Source organism: Rhinoderma darwinii, chromosome 2 (genome assembly GCF_050947455.1).
Source record: "Rhinoderma darwinii isolate aRhiDar2 chromosome 2, aRhiDar2.hap1, whole genome shotgun sequence".
Taxonomy (NCBI): domain Eukaryota; kingdom Metazoa; phylum Chordata; class Amphibia; order Anura; family Rhinodermatidae; genus Rhinoderma; species Rhinoderma darwinii.
In genome coordinates this window covers 116544500-116557336 of record NC_134688.1, presented here as the reverse complement: position 1 = coordinate 116557336, position 12837 = coordinate 116544500, and positions in this window count along the sequence as shown.

The following is a 12837-nucleotide window of genomic DNA, read 5'->3' as shown; positions in this document are numbered from 1 at the left end:
CCTAGACTAAACAGAATTTTCTGTCCGCAGCATGCACTGTCTGTGGCGGAGAAGAAGAAGAATTTCACTGCGGATTTCAGCCTTTGCAATGCAAAAACTGAAATCTGTGGCAAGTCCGCTGTCTTTTCTGCAACGTCTGAATTACCTGTCAAATATGCAAATGTTTGTGAAGATTCGTTGCTTAATTGCCCCAAATCTGCACCAACATTTGCAGGGGAAAAAGTCTGCCACGTGTGAACGTGCCCTAAGGATAACCCTAGCCTAGGTATACAATTGAAGAGATTTTTTGTAATTTTGTGTCTTTGGTGTCAGTAAAATTCTCTCTGTCTCTTCTCATGTGTGAGGAGAGACAGAGAGACAGGTAGGAGAAACACTTCGTTTTTCATTTTGTGATCACTGTGAATGGTTCTCACAGTGATCACATGAACGGAGACCACAGTTATTGGTCTCCGATCATCACTTTGAAGCCAAGGCTGTTGCTACGATGCGGCTCCCTCCCAAACCACTCAGATGCGGCACTTGCTATTGAGTGCCGCATCTGAGGGGTTAAAACTGATCGGAGACCACTGATAGTGGTCTCCGATCGTTGCCCTGAAGCCCGAGGCTGTTACTAACAGCCATTTTGAAAAGGCCAGTTTATGGTGCTTGCAAGGTGCTTTAACCCCTTCCCGACATTTGACATATACATACGCCAAAGTCGGGTAGGGGAAGTATGGAGCGAACAAACACGAAGCAGCTGAGCGCTCACACGAGCACTTCAGCTGCTTAATTTTAGCGATTGGTCGGGGTCTTAGTGCTCGGACACCCACCAACTTCTGACATGTCACTATGACATGTCAGAAGTTTGTTAAACGTTTAGCTACACTTTAACAATTAGTTTCTTCCTTGTAAAAGTAGTAAAACATAAAAAAAAGCTATATAAGTTTGGTATCGCTGTAATCGTATTGACCTGTAGAATAAGGTAACTCACCGTTTTTATCAACGCCGTAAAAACGAAACCCCCTCAAAAGATTGAGGAATCACGTTTTTTTTCCCATTCCACCCCACAAATAATTTTTTTCCAGTTTCTCAATACATTATATGGTACAACAAATGAAAACCGTTAAAACTACAACTCATCCCACAAAAAACAAGCCCTCATATGGCTATAATGACAGAAGAATAAAAAAGTTATAGCTTTTTAAAGGTGGGGAGGAAAAAATGAAAACGAAAATTGGAAAAATGGCTGGGTCTTGAAGGGGTTAAGGGTTCCGTAGTTTTGACTGAATCAATACTGTAGTCGACTGCGCTACTCATTAGGACAAAACGACGGAACTCTTAAACAACGGAGACAAACTGAAACCATTTGCACAGAATCCGTCACTATTGAAATCGATGGTGATGCAAACGTAAACCTATGGTTTCCGTTTGTTTCAGTTTGGATTCCGTTCATGGGTTCCCCTGACTGAAAGCTCAGACGGAACCCATGAACGGAGCCCCGACGCAGATGTGAACAAAGCCATACTGAAGCAAATTTGAATTAGTATACCTTCTACTTTTGCGCACTGTTCTGCGTCTATCTATCGATTTATCTTCGCATAAATAAACTGGTAAGACTATGTGAGTTATTATAAAAAAGTATTACTTTATTTGATAACTTCCCTGTAATACTGAATGTATAAGGTTAAATAAGGTTAAAGTATATATTCCCAAATAAACTGGAGGTCTGGCATGTCCTGTCTAATCTGCCTTATTATAATACCCCTCCCTGCGGCTAAACCACACTGTCTGCAACCCAAAATAGTCTGGTCACTGCACTGAGAACACATCTGCCATGAAGATTAGGGACCCAGACATCTGGAGATGAGAACCTCGATTAACAACATTAGTTACGAGAAAAAAAAATTCAGTTTTTTTTTTCTCCTTTAATATGTCAAGCAGGTCACTGCATGAAAACACATCACCTCAGGGACTTATATGGCCTGCAGAGTAAGGGTATGTTCACACAGCCTATTTTCAGACGTAATTCAGGCGTTTTACGCCTCGAATTACGCCTGAAAAAACGGCTCCATTACGCCTACAAACATCTGCCCATTGCTTTCAATGGGTTTTACGGTGTTCTGTTCCCACGAGGTGTAATTTTACGTGTCGCTGTCAAAAGACAGCTCGTAAAAAAAAAAACCTGTGTCAAAGAAGTGCATATCACTTCTTGGGGCGTATTTGACGGCCCGTAATCCCATTGAAGTCAATGGAAGTCTTCCAAAACACATTGCAGGCGTTTGGCACAAAGTTGGAGTGTAATTTGAGGCGTTTACGCCTGAAAAAAACCGCTTCAATTTACGCCTGAAACTTGGCCAACACTCCCCCCAGGGGTGTTGCCAAAACAGCCATTTTGAAAAGGCCAGTTTATGGTGCTTGCAAGGTGCTTTAACCCCTTCCCGACATTTGGCATATACATACGCCAAAGTCGGGTAGGGGAAGTATCGAGCGGGCTCAGGCAGTTGACGATGACGGCTGTATGTTACAGCCGACACTTCAGAGTAACTAGCGGCATCGCGCTCGAGCGCGTTCCAGCTAGTTTGACTCATTAAATGCTGCGGTCAATACCGACCGTGGCATTTAAATTGTCAGAAAGAGGGGGCGACCCCTTCTAACAGCTCATCGCGCCCCCCCGCAACGCAATCGCGGGGGCGATGGTTGCTATGGCTGCCTGGGGGCTTAATGAACGCCCCCAGGTCCGCCATCTTTGTACACCTATTAAGCCTTGCCTCCGGCAGGGCTTAATTGGTGCCTGTCAGAATCACGATATACTGCAATACATTAGTATTGCAGTATATCGTACAAGTGATCTAACGATCGCTGGTTGAAGTCCCCTAGGGGGACTAATCAAAAAAGTAAAAATGAGTTAAATAAAGTTTTATTTGGTGTAAAAAAAATAAAAAAAAATTCAAAAAACCCCCCTTTTCCCATTTCCCCCCTAGAGCATAGTACATAGTTAGTACGGCTGAAAAAAGACACATAAATAAATAAACATAATTGGTATCGTCGCGTCCGCAAAAGTCTGAACTACTACAATATATCATTATACGGTAAATGCCGTAAAAAAAAAAAATTGTAAACGCCAGAATGTCTATTTTTTGGTCACCTCATCTCCCACAAAAAATGAAATAAAAAGTGATCAAACCGTCACATGTACACCAAAATGGTATTATTAAAAACTACAGCTTCTGCTGCAAATAATAAGCCCCCATACCACTTAATCGACGGAAAAATAAAAAAGTTGTAGCTTTTGGAATTCGGCGACGCAGAATAAATTTTCTTTTTTACACTTAGGTTTTTACATGTAAAAGTAGTAAAATACAGAAAAAACTATATACACTACCGGTCAAAAGTTTAGGGTCACATAGAAATTTCCTTATTTTTGAAAGAAAAGCACAGTTTTTTTCAATGAAGATAACATTAAATTAATCAGAAATACACTCTATACATTGTTAATGTGCTAAATGACTATTCTAGCTGCAAACGTCTGGTTTTTAATGCAATATCTACATAGGTGTATAGAGGCCCATTTCCAGCAACCATCACTCCAGTGTTCTAATGGTACATTGTGTTTGCTAACTGTGTTAGAAAGCTAATGGATGATTAGAAAACACTTGAAAACCTTGTGCAATTATGTTAGCACCTCTGTAAACAGTTTTGCTGTTTAGAGGAGCTATAAAACTGACCTTCCTTTGAGCTAGTTGAGAATCTGGAGCATTACATTTGTGGGTTCGATTAAACTCTCAAAATGGCTAGAAAAAGAGAGCTTTCATGTGAAACTCGAGTCTATTCTTGTTCTTACAAATGAAGGCTATTCCATGCGAGAAATTGCCAAGAAACTGAAGATTTCCTACAACGGTGTGTGCTAATCCCTTCAGAGGACAGCACAAACAGGCTCTAACCAGAGTAGAAAGAGCAGTGGGAGGCCCCGCTGCACAACTGAGCAACAAGACAAGTACATTAGAGTCTCTAGTTTAAGAAATAGACGCCTCACAGGTCCTCAACTGGCAGCTTCATTAAATAGTACCCTGCAACACGCCAGTGTCAATGTCTACAGTGAAGAGGCGACTCCGGGATGCTGGCCTTCAGGGCAGAGTGGCAAAGAAAAAGCCATATCTGAGACTGGCTAATAAAAGGAAAAGATTAATATGGGCAAAAGCACACAGACATTGGACAGAGAAAGATTGGAAAAAAGTGTTATGGACAGACGAATCGAAGTTTGAGGTGTTTGGATCACACAGAAGAACATTTGTGAGACGCAGAACAACTGAAAAGATGCTGGAAGAGTGCCTGACGCCATCTGTCAAGCATGGTGAAGGTAATGTGATGGTCTGGGGTTGCTTTGGTGCTGGTAAAGTGGGAGATTTGTACAAGGTAAAAGGGATTTTGAATAAGGAAGGCTATCACTCCAATTTGCAACGCCATGCCATACCCTGTGGACAGCGCTTGATTGGAGCCAATTTCATCCTACAACAGGAAAATGACCCAAAGCACACCTCCAAATTATGCAAGAACTATTTAGGGAAGAAGCAGGCAGCTGGTATTCTATCTGTAATGGAGTGGCCAGCGCAGTCACCAGATCTCAACCCCATAGAGCTGTTGTGGGAGCAGCTTGACCGTATGGTACGCAAGAAGTGCCCGTCAAGCCAATCCAACTTGTGGGAGGGGCTTCTGGAAGCATGGGGTGAAATTTCTCCCGATTACCTCAGCAAATAAACAGCTAGAATGCCAAAGGTCTGCAATGCTGTAATTGCTGCAAATGGAGCATTCTTTGACGAAAGCAAAGTTTGAAGGAGAAAATTATTCTTTCAAATAAAAATCATTATTTCTAACCTTGTCAATGTCTTGACTATATTTTCTAGTCATTTTGCAACTCATTTGATAAATATAAGTGTGAGTTTTCATGGAAAACACAAAATTGTCTGGGTGACCCCAAACTTTTGAACGGTAGTGTATATTTGGTATTGCCGTAATCGTATCGACCCACAGAATAAAGTTAACATGTTGTTTTAATTGCACAGTGAATTCCGTAAAAACAACACGCAAAAAACCATGGAGGAATCGCTGTTTTTTTTTCATTTTCTACCCCACAAATAATTTTTTTCCCGTTTCCTAGTATATTATACGGAAAAATAAATGGTGCTACGACACTTCAGAGTAACTAGCGGCATCGCGCTTGAGCGCGATCCCGCTAGTTTAACTAGTTAAATGCCGCGGGAAATACCGACCGCAGCATTTAAATAGTGAGAAAGAGGGGGGTGACCCCTCTAACAGCTCATCGCGCCCCCCGCAACGCAATCGCGGGAGGGGGGGGCGATGGTTGCTATGGCTGCCTGGGGGCCTAATGAAGACCCCCAGGTCCGCCATCTTTGTTCACCTATTAAGTCCTGCCTCTGGCAGGGCTTAATAGATGCCTGTCAGAATCACGATATACTGCAATACATTAGTATTGCAGTATATCGTGCAAGCGATCTAACGATCGCTGCTTGAAGTCCCCTAGGGGGACTAATAAAAAAAGTAAAAATGAGTTAAAGTTTTTTTTTTCTGTAAAAGTCTGAACTATTACAATATATCATTATTTAACCCGCACGGTGAACGCCGTAAAAAAAATAAAATCATTGTAAACGCCAGAATGTCTATTTTTTGGTCACCTAATCTCCCACAAAAAATGAAATAAAAAGTGATCAAACCGTCGCATGTACACCAAAATGGTATTATTAAAAACGACAGCTTATCCCGCAAAAAAATAAGCCCTCATACCACTTAATCGACAGAAAAATAAAAAAGTTATGGCTCTCGGAATTTGGCGACGCAAAATAAATTTTCTTTTTTACACTTAGGTTTTTACTTGTAAAAGTAGTAAAATATAGAAAAAACTATACATATTTGGTATCGCTGTAATCGTATTGACCCGCAGAATAAAGTTAACATGTTGTTTTAATTGCACAGTGAATTCCGTAAAAACAGCGCGCAAAAAACCATGGAGGAATCGCTGTTTTTTTTTCATTTTCTACCCCACAAATAATTTTTTTCCCGTTTCCTAGTACATTATACACCAAAATAAATGGTGCTACGAAAAACTACAACTCGTCCCGCAAAAATCAAGCCCTCATAGCACTATATCGACGGAAAAATTAAGACGTTATGGCTTCTGGAATGTGGGGAGGAAAAAACGAAATTGAAAATCTGAAAGTTGTTTACCACGGGAAGGGGTTAAATGCCAAAATTGAGGAGGTTCCCAATGGCAGGCAGAGCTACAGGAGGATGCATATAGATGTGGATGCCCTGATTTCTGAGGTAAGGACCACCTGAAAGCAATAATGTTGTTTGTTTTTGTGTATCTTTGTTGTTAGGGCTAAAACTTTTTTTTTTGCAACCTGCAGACACTATGCAAGTGCAAACATGTGTCTAGCCACTGTTCTTAGTTTAATGTAATGTGTTCCTTAAATGTGCCTGTATTCCTATATGTTCTTCAAATCTAGCTTACGCAATGCAATTTATATAATGTTTGCAACGCTTTGGAACCATGCATTTTGTTAGCAATATCTACAGATGCCATTTTGCACACTCAGACCTCACGGCGTATGTGTAGCAGTTATTAACGTTAAACTCTGTGTTTGAATGTCGTGATTGTATATATTTGAAAACTCTATTCGTGGATTCGTCTGTCTAGCCACATTTTGTGTTGAATTTTCGCAGCATATTTGTGACACGTTTATGGTCTGTTAAGGTTTGTCCCAAATGTTCACTCTATGTATGTGATTATTTTAATTGTTTAATTGCGTTAGTTTGCTGTATGTTTTGAGCAGTGCAATGCGTAAACACAACACAATCCATCCCTCGTTGCGTTTCCTTGCACGTACAACCCCAACGGGCCACATTACGCACTTTACAACATTAACTAACCTTAGTAGGTTTAAATTGTCTTCCAGTGTTTCTGGGATTCTGATTTCAAAACAATAGTTTAGCATGTTTGTGTTTGCGTTTTGTGCCAGTCCAATAAAGAATCCCTTTGGATAAAAAAAACTGCCCTTTGCTTACGCTTGTTTGTGAATATTGATTTTATGGGTGAATTTTTTTGTTTCTTTGGTTTTAAGGTGCAGGCCCGCCCCAATCTTTGGGACAAAGGGATAGCCGGGTACAGCAACTGTGGTCAAAGACAGGACTCCTGGGAGGAAATTTGTGTGGCGCTGTACCCGGACTGGGTGAGGCGCACAAACAAGGAGCAGGTGGAAATTGGTGAGTGTTCCTAATATGTATACATAGGTTATTATAATGATCATGTTTAGTCCTTTGAAAGGCAAATGGTGTGTATCTGCAAAACAATGCCCTCGTCATGACAGTCTGGAACGCCTCTGAGGAGCAAGCAAATTGGACATGTATACACCCGCATCTTAGCAGTGTTTTGTTTCTGCAACATTTGACTTTCAAACCAAACCCCAAAATGAAGTGACACTTCCTGAAAGGGATATCATCATGTTTTGGTACAGAGTGTATTTATCAATTTTTTTTACAGAAAAAGACCTTCAGAATCTATGGAAAAGTGTCCGGGACCGCTTCCAGAGGCACCTGAAAAAGGCTGAGAGGAGTGGGTCCTCTCCGTCACAAGGGTCACAGTGTCCGTACTATCAGCAGCTGCTGTTCCTCCTGCCCAACAGGGCACTCCGCCAGTAAGTTTTTGTGCATTCATTTGTAAAGAAAAAAAAGTTGTTATGAGGTCATGCAGCTCATTTGTAGGCATACCTTTACAAGAATATGTATTGTTCTCATATATGTCAGGTTTATGAAACACAAACCATTTATGAATGTCAACTTTTACAACCTTAACACAACTGTTGTTTGCCCTTTTCTTTTTTCTTCCTGATCGCGACCTTGGAACTGTGTCTACCCAACATGCAGTGTGTTTGTGTGTGTGTGTTTGTGTGTGTGTGTATGTGTGTGTGTGTGTGTGTGTGTGTGTGTGTGTAATAATGTGATATTTGGGATAGCAAACATGCTCCTGTCACCCCCTAAATGGCATGCTCACTCGAACCTAGGCATTGACGTGATTTGAAACACCAGGTGTTCCCCCTGTTTACATTGTACTACAACCCTGGCAGGCTCATGAAGGAGCAGAGGATTTCCTTGGAAGCATTCAAACAAATAGTAATTTGGGCAATACATTCGCCATGCAAGTTGTCATGCTAGCAAACACGAATTTGCTGGTCCTTCTCCCCTAGGTGTTTGTTTAAGGATATTGTTTCATTAGTGATTAAGTTCTATATGTTATATTTGATTTTGTGTTATGGTGGGTGGGCCAAAATGTAATTGCTCAAATAAACATGTCAGTTGCAGTAAAGGATGAAAGTGATCTAAGCTCACAACGACCATCATATTGTCTTTGAACATTCTCATAGATCCTCAGGAAATGTTGGAGGAAGTATGGAAGAGTGTCCTGCTGAACAAGAGGAACAGCAGCAGAGGGAGAGGGAACCCACTCCATCGACCTCTCAGCAAGAACCTCTGGAAGCGGAGGGCCACTCACCTGATCACGCCGGACCTTCATGGGTGTCCACAGCAGCAGAGGGGGCAGAATAATCCTCAGAAGCACCTGCTGCCGCCCCTTTGCCAGTGGCCACAACAACATGTCCGCCATCCCCCACCCAGACACCTTCCACCCGACAGCAATCTCGGAGAACCCTCCGGACAATGGACAGGCAACTCGAGGTGGAGAGAGACGCCATGTCCACGCCTTTCTCCGGAGGGTCCATGGCGATGACGAATTTGATTATTTTGGGTATGCCATTGCATCTCGCTGCCGCCGGATGCAACCCATGTTGGGCAGACGTTAATAACTTATGTTCACGCTGTGGTGGCAGCCTTCGAGATCGCTGTCCCCCTGCCCCACCTCGAAGAACTAGTTACCAGCCTCCATACGGCCACTGGCCTTAGGGAGCCAACTTCCCGAATGCCCCATAGCCCATGATGTCTTAACGCCTCCACCCAGACCGAGACACCCAACCCCACGCCCTCCCATTCCATTCTCTCTGCGGGATCCCAGTTTCTGGAAACAATGTACCCTTACCCACCCTCCCAATACACGACCACTGGTTTTAGGCAAACTTATCCTCCAAGTTTTCCACAAACTTATCCCCCACCCTCAAATTATGACTCTCCTCCCCGTTTTACCCAAATATAATAGGCAAGTTGTATATGTGGAGTTTGTGTCCATATGGCACATAGAAATGTAATTTCTTCCTAAGAAAAAAATGTCTTTGTTTGCTTACATTGTGATTGTGAGGGGAGTGGGGGGGGGGGAATTGTTTAAATACAAATCTTGAAAATTATTTTATGCTCTACGCAGTAAAATTATTGTAAGTTCTAAAACATGTGAGATGTTTTTTAATTTAAGAACAACAAGGGACACAATAAGAAACCTAACAAAGTAACGTCCAAGGATCTATTTACACAACACATATATTTGGATGTCTGAACATATTTACTGCATTTGTTCTCATTTTTTAAAAGAACACTTCCAAAATGCATTCACTTTCTAAGTAACGTAAGACATGCAACATATCTACAACACAGTGTATACAAAGGGGGGGGAAAGGGGGGGAATGAAAAACAGTTTTCATTGTGGCCAAATGTTCTCCAAAATAAAAAAAAAGTTTGTGGGCTACTCCTGGATCGGCTGCTGAACACTGTGGCTGGAATCCTGTCAGGACACTGCACCTTCGGGACTCATTAAGTAGTCCGTGAAGGCATCTCTCACCTGTACTCCACGGTTGGATGGTCTTCCTAACCGCCAGTTGATGTGGGGGTCAGGGAAAGCTGTCTGTGTCTCCACCTCCACGTCAGCTCGCTCGTGATCACGAGCATAGTTGTGAAGAACACAGGCAGCTTTAATGACCCCATCAACTGTGGACGCATCCAACTGAAGTGCACAGGTGAAGACCCTCCACTTACTCACCATGATCCCAAAGGTGCACTCCACGAAGCGTCGTGCCCGGCTCAGCCTCTCATTGAAGACTTTCCTCCGATACCATCACGAAGGAGACTGGATGCGTGGTACCCGGAAGAGGTTGGAGAGGAGGTAGAGTTACCTGATCTAGCAGGATTTGCTTCCCTAAATTCGATGTCAGTAGCACACGTGAGTCACTAGTGCTTCCGTATGCACCGACTACAATAGCCACAAACTTGTATGAGGCATCAGCCACCGCCATCGGACCACAGAAAATTTATTCTTGTAGTTGAAGTAATTTGATCCTGACCGCGGTGGCTGCTGCACACGTACGTGCTTACCGTTGACGGCGCCTATGCAATTTGGGAAATTGGCCACAGATTGAAAGCCTGCTGCCACCTGCAACCAAATCTCCCGAGTCGGATTGGGCATCACAATGGGCTGCAAATACTGCCAGATCACCTTGCATGTGCTCCTGATTATTCCGCAGATGGTTGATTTCCCAACCCGGAATTGCAGGTGCAGGGATGAGTAACTCTCCCCTGTTGCAAGAAATCTGTAAAGAAAAAAAAACCAAAATTTGTATCAACTAATTACAAGGAACAACAGCATAACTTTCACAACTATATTACAAAAACATACATGACTTTTAATTAGAATCACATCCTCCATACTGTCCAATGTTGAAACCAAGCCTTTAAATAAATACAAACACACCGCAACGTGATCAGCAGCTTCTCCACAGGAGGAATGGCCGTCCGCATCACGGTACCCTGCCTCCTAAGGTGAACGGCGAGAATCACATCCAGATTGTCAAATGCTGGGATTGACATGCGACAGAATTTGTAGAATTTCTCTGGGTACCTGTAGATACATACACATTATAACACATACAGAGACACAAAAGGTAACAAGATACAGAACTAAGCTTGTCTAAAAAAGGGACATTAAAATCCAAATTGAATAACATAGCATGTGCAACATACATACATGAATGCTTACAAAATGAACCACATGTACGCACATTTTGAAAAGAGAATATATCTTGTTAAAAGCACATGACATTTTTAAATGATAGGTTAACCCCAAAATAAGGTAGTTGAGCATAACCACTGTTGTAAGCCAACAAATGAAGCTTCATTTCTTACACATTTGTCTTTATAATCAAAAAAACAGTCTGATGCAACACACCTTACCTGAAAAAATAACCCAATATGTGCATTAGCAAAGATTAATTTGAAAAGACATATCATCAATGTACTTTTGCTTCAAACAACCAAAACAAAACTCACCGTCTTAATTCTTGGTAAAGGTGCCCAATGTGTCCCCTTTCATTCCTGAGCAGATTAATGGGGTGCACCCAATACCTCCAGCGCCTTTCATGCTGCTGTGAAACATCAAGTGTGACCAAATGTCCATTATAATGTACATTCTTAAAACATTCACAACATAATCCATTAATTTCAAAACATACCTCAGGAATTGTTCTCCGTCGAATCACATTGAGGACAATTTGCATCAATGCCGCCATATGGCGGCAGTGAACTTTCATGCGTGTTTGCCCAAAATGTTGTCCCTGCTGCTTCTGCTGAGATGGCCCTGCTAAGTTCGGTGAACTCATTTTTCTCTCCAAAAACACTCACCAACCACTGCTTAGCCAAAAAAGGGAAGTTGCTGTTTTTGGAATGAGTTATAGGCCTGGAATAGAAGTACAGCCCCTAGTGGGCTGGTTTTTGAAACGCCTGGAATACGCCTCAGAAAACGTCTCAAAAAACGTCTCCAAAAACGGCTCATTTACGCGTGCAATAACGCCCCAAAATACGCCTCGACACGAAAAACGCTCGCAAATACGCTTCCAAAACGCCTCAAATTCAGAGGCTGTTTTTCTCAAGACAGCTCCGTAATTTACAGACGTATTTTGCTAAGCGTGTGACCATACCGTAAGGGTATGTTCACACGCAAACTCAAAAACGTCTGAAAATATGGAGCTGTTTTCAAGATGTTTTTTAAGCCACTCGCAATTTTCACAGCGTTTTTTATGGCCATTTTTGGAGCTGTTTGCTATAGAGTATATGAAAACCGGCTCCAAAAACGTCCCAAGAAGTGACCTGCATTTCTTTTTTGTGGCTGTTTTTTTACGTGGCCGTTTTTTTACACGGTCGTTTTGAAAAAATGGCCCGTCGGAACAGAACGCCATTTTTCCCATTGCAATCAATGGGCAGATGTTTGGAGGCGTTCTGCTTCTTATTTTTCAGCCGTTTTTCGGTATTTACGAAAATAGGCCGTGTGAACATACCCTTATGGTTGAACGGCATGTATTGATGGCAAATCATCCCTCGTCTCCACCAAGTGTGGCATGCCAAAATAAAAAAATAAAAACATTAGTCATTCGCCTTAACCAGGCATTTTATGTGAGGTCAGAAAATGTAACTTTAAAGTCAAGTCCTGACAGATCGGACAGCTTCCCAGAAACAGACTGTCACTCTTGTAAACTGATTATATGTTAGCTTTACCTTGAGTACAATTGCTCTTTTTCAGTTTATAGGTAAAAAGCAACAATTTGATATGGTGTCTCCATAGTCAAGTTTTATTTTTACTAAGGAAATAGATATAAGGATAGCACCTAGGTCCATGCAAGCCGTTCTTGACCACTTGTACTGCAGAATGATATATCTAGCTAAGTCTCGAAGTGTCCTAATGGCTAGAATAAACCTGTTTGCTATATAGAGCTTAACCCCTTAAGGACGCAGCCTTGTTTTGGCCTTAAAGAGACTCTGTCACCACATTATAAGTGCCCTATCTCCTACATAAGGAGATGGGCGCTGTAATATAGGTGACAGTAATGCTTTTTATTTAAAAAAACGATCTTTTTTTAC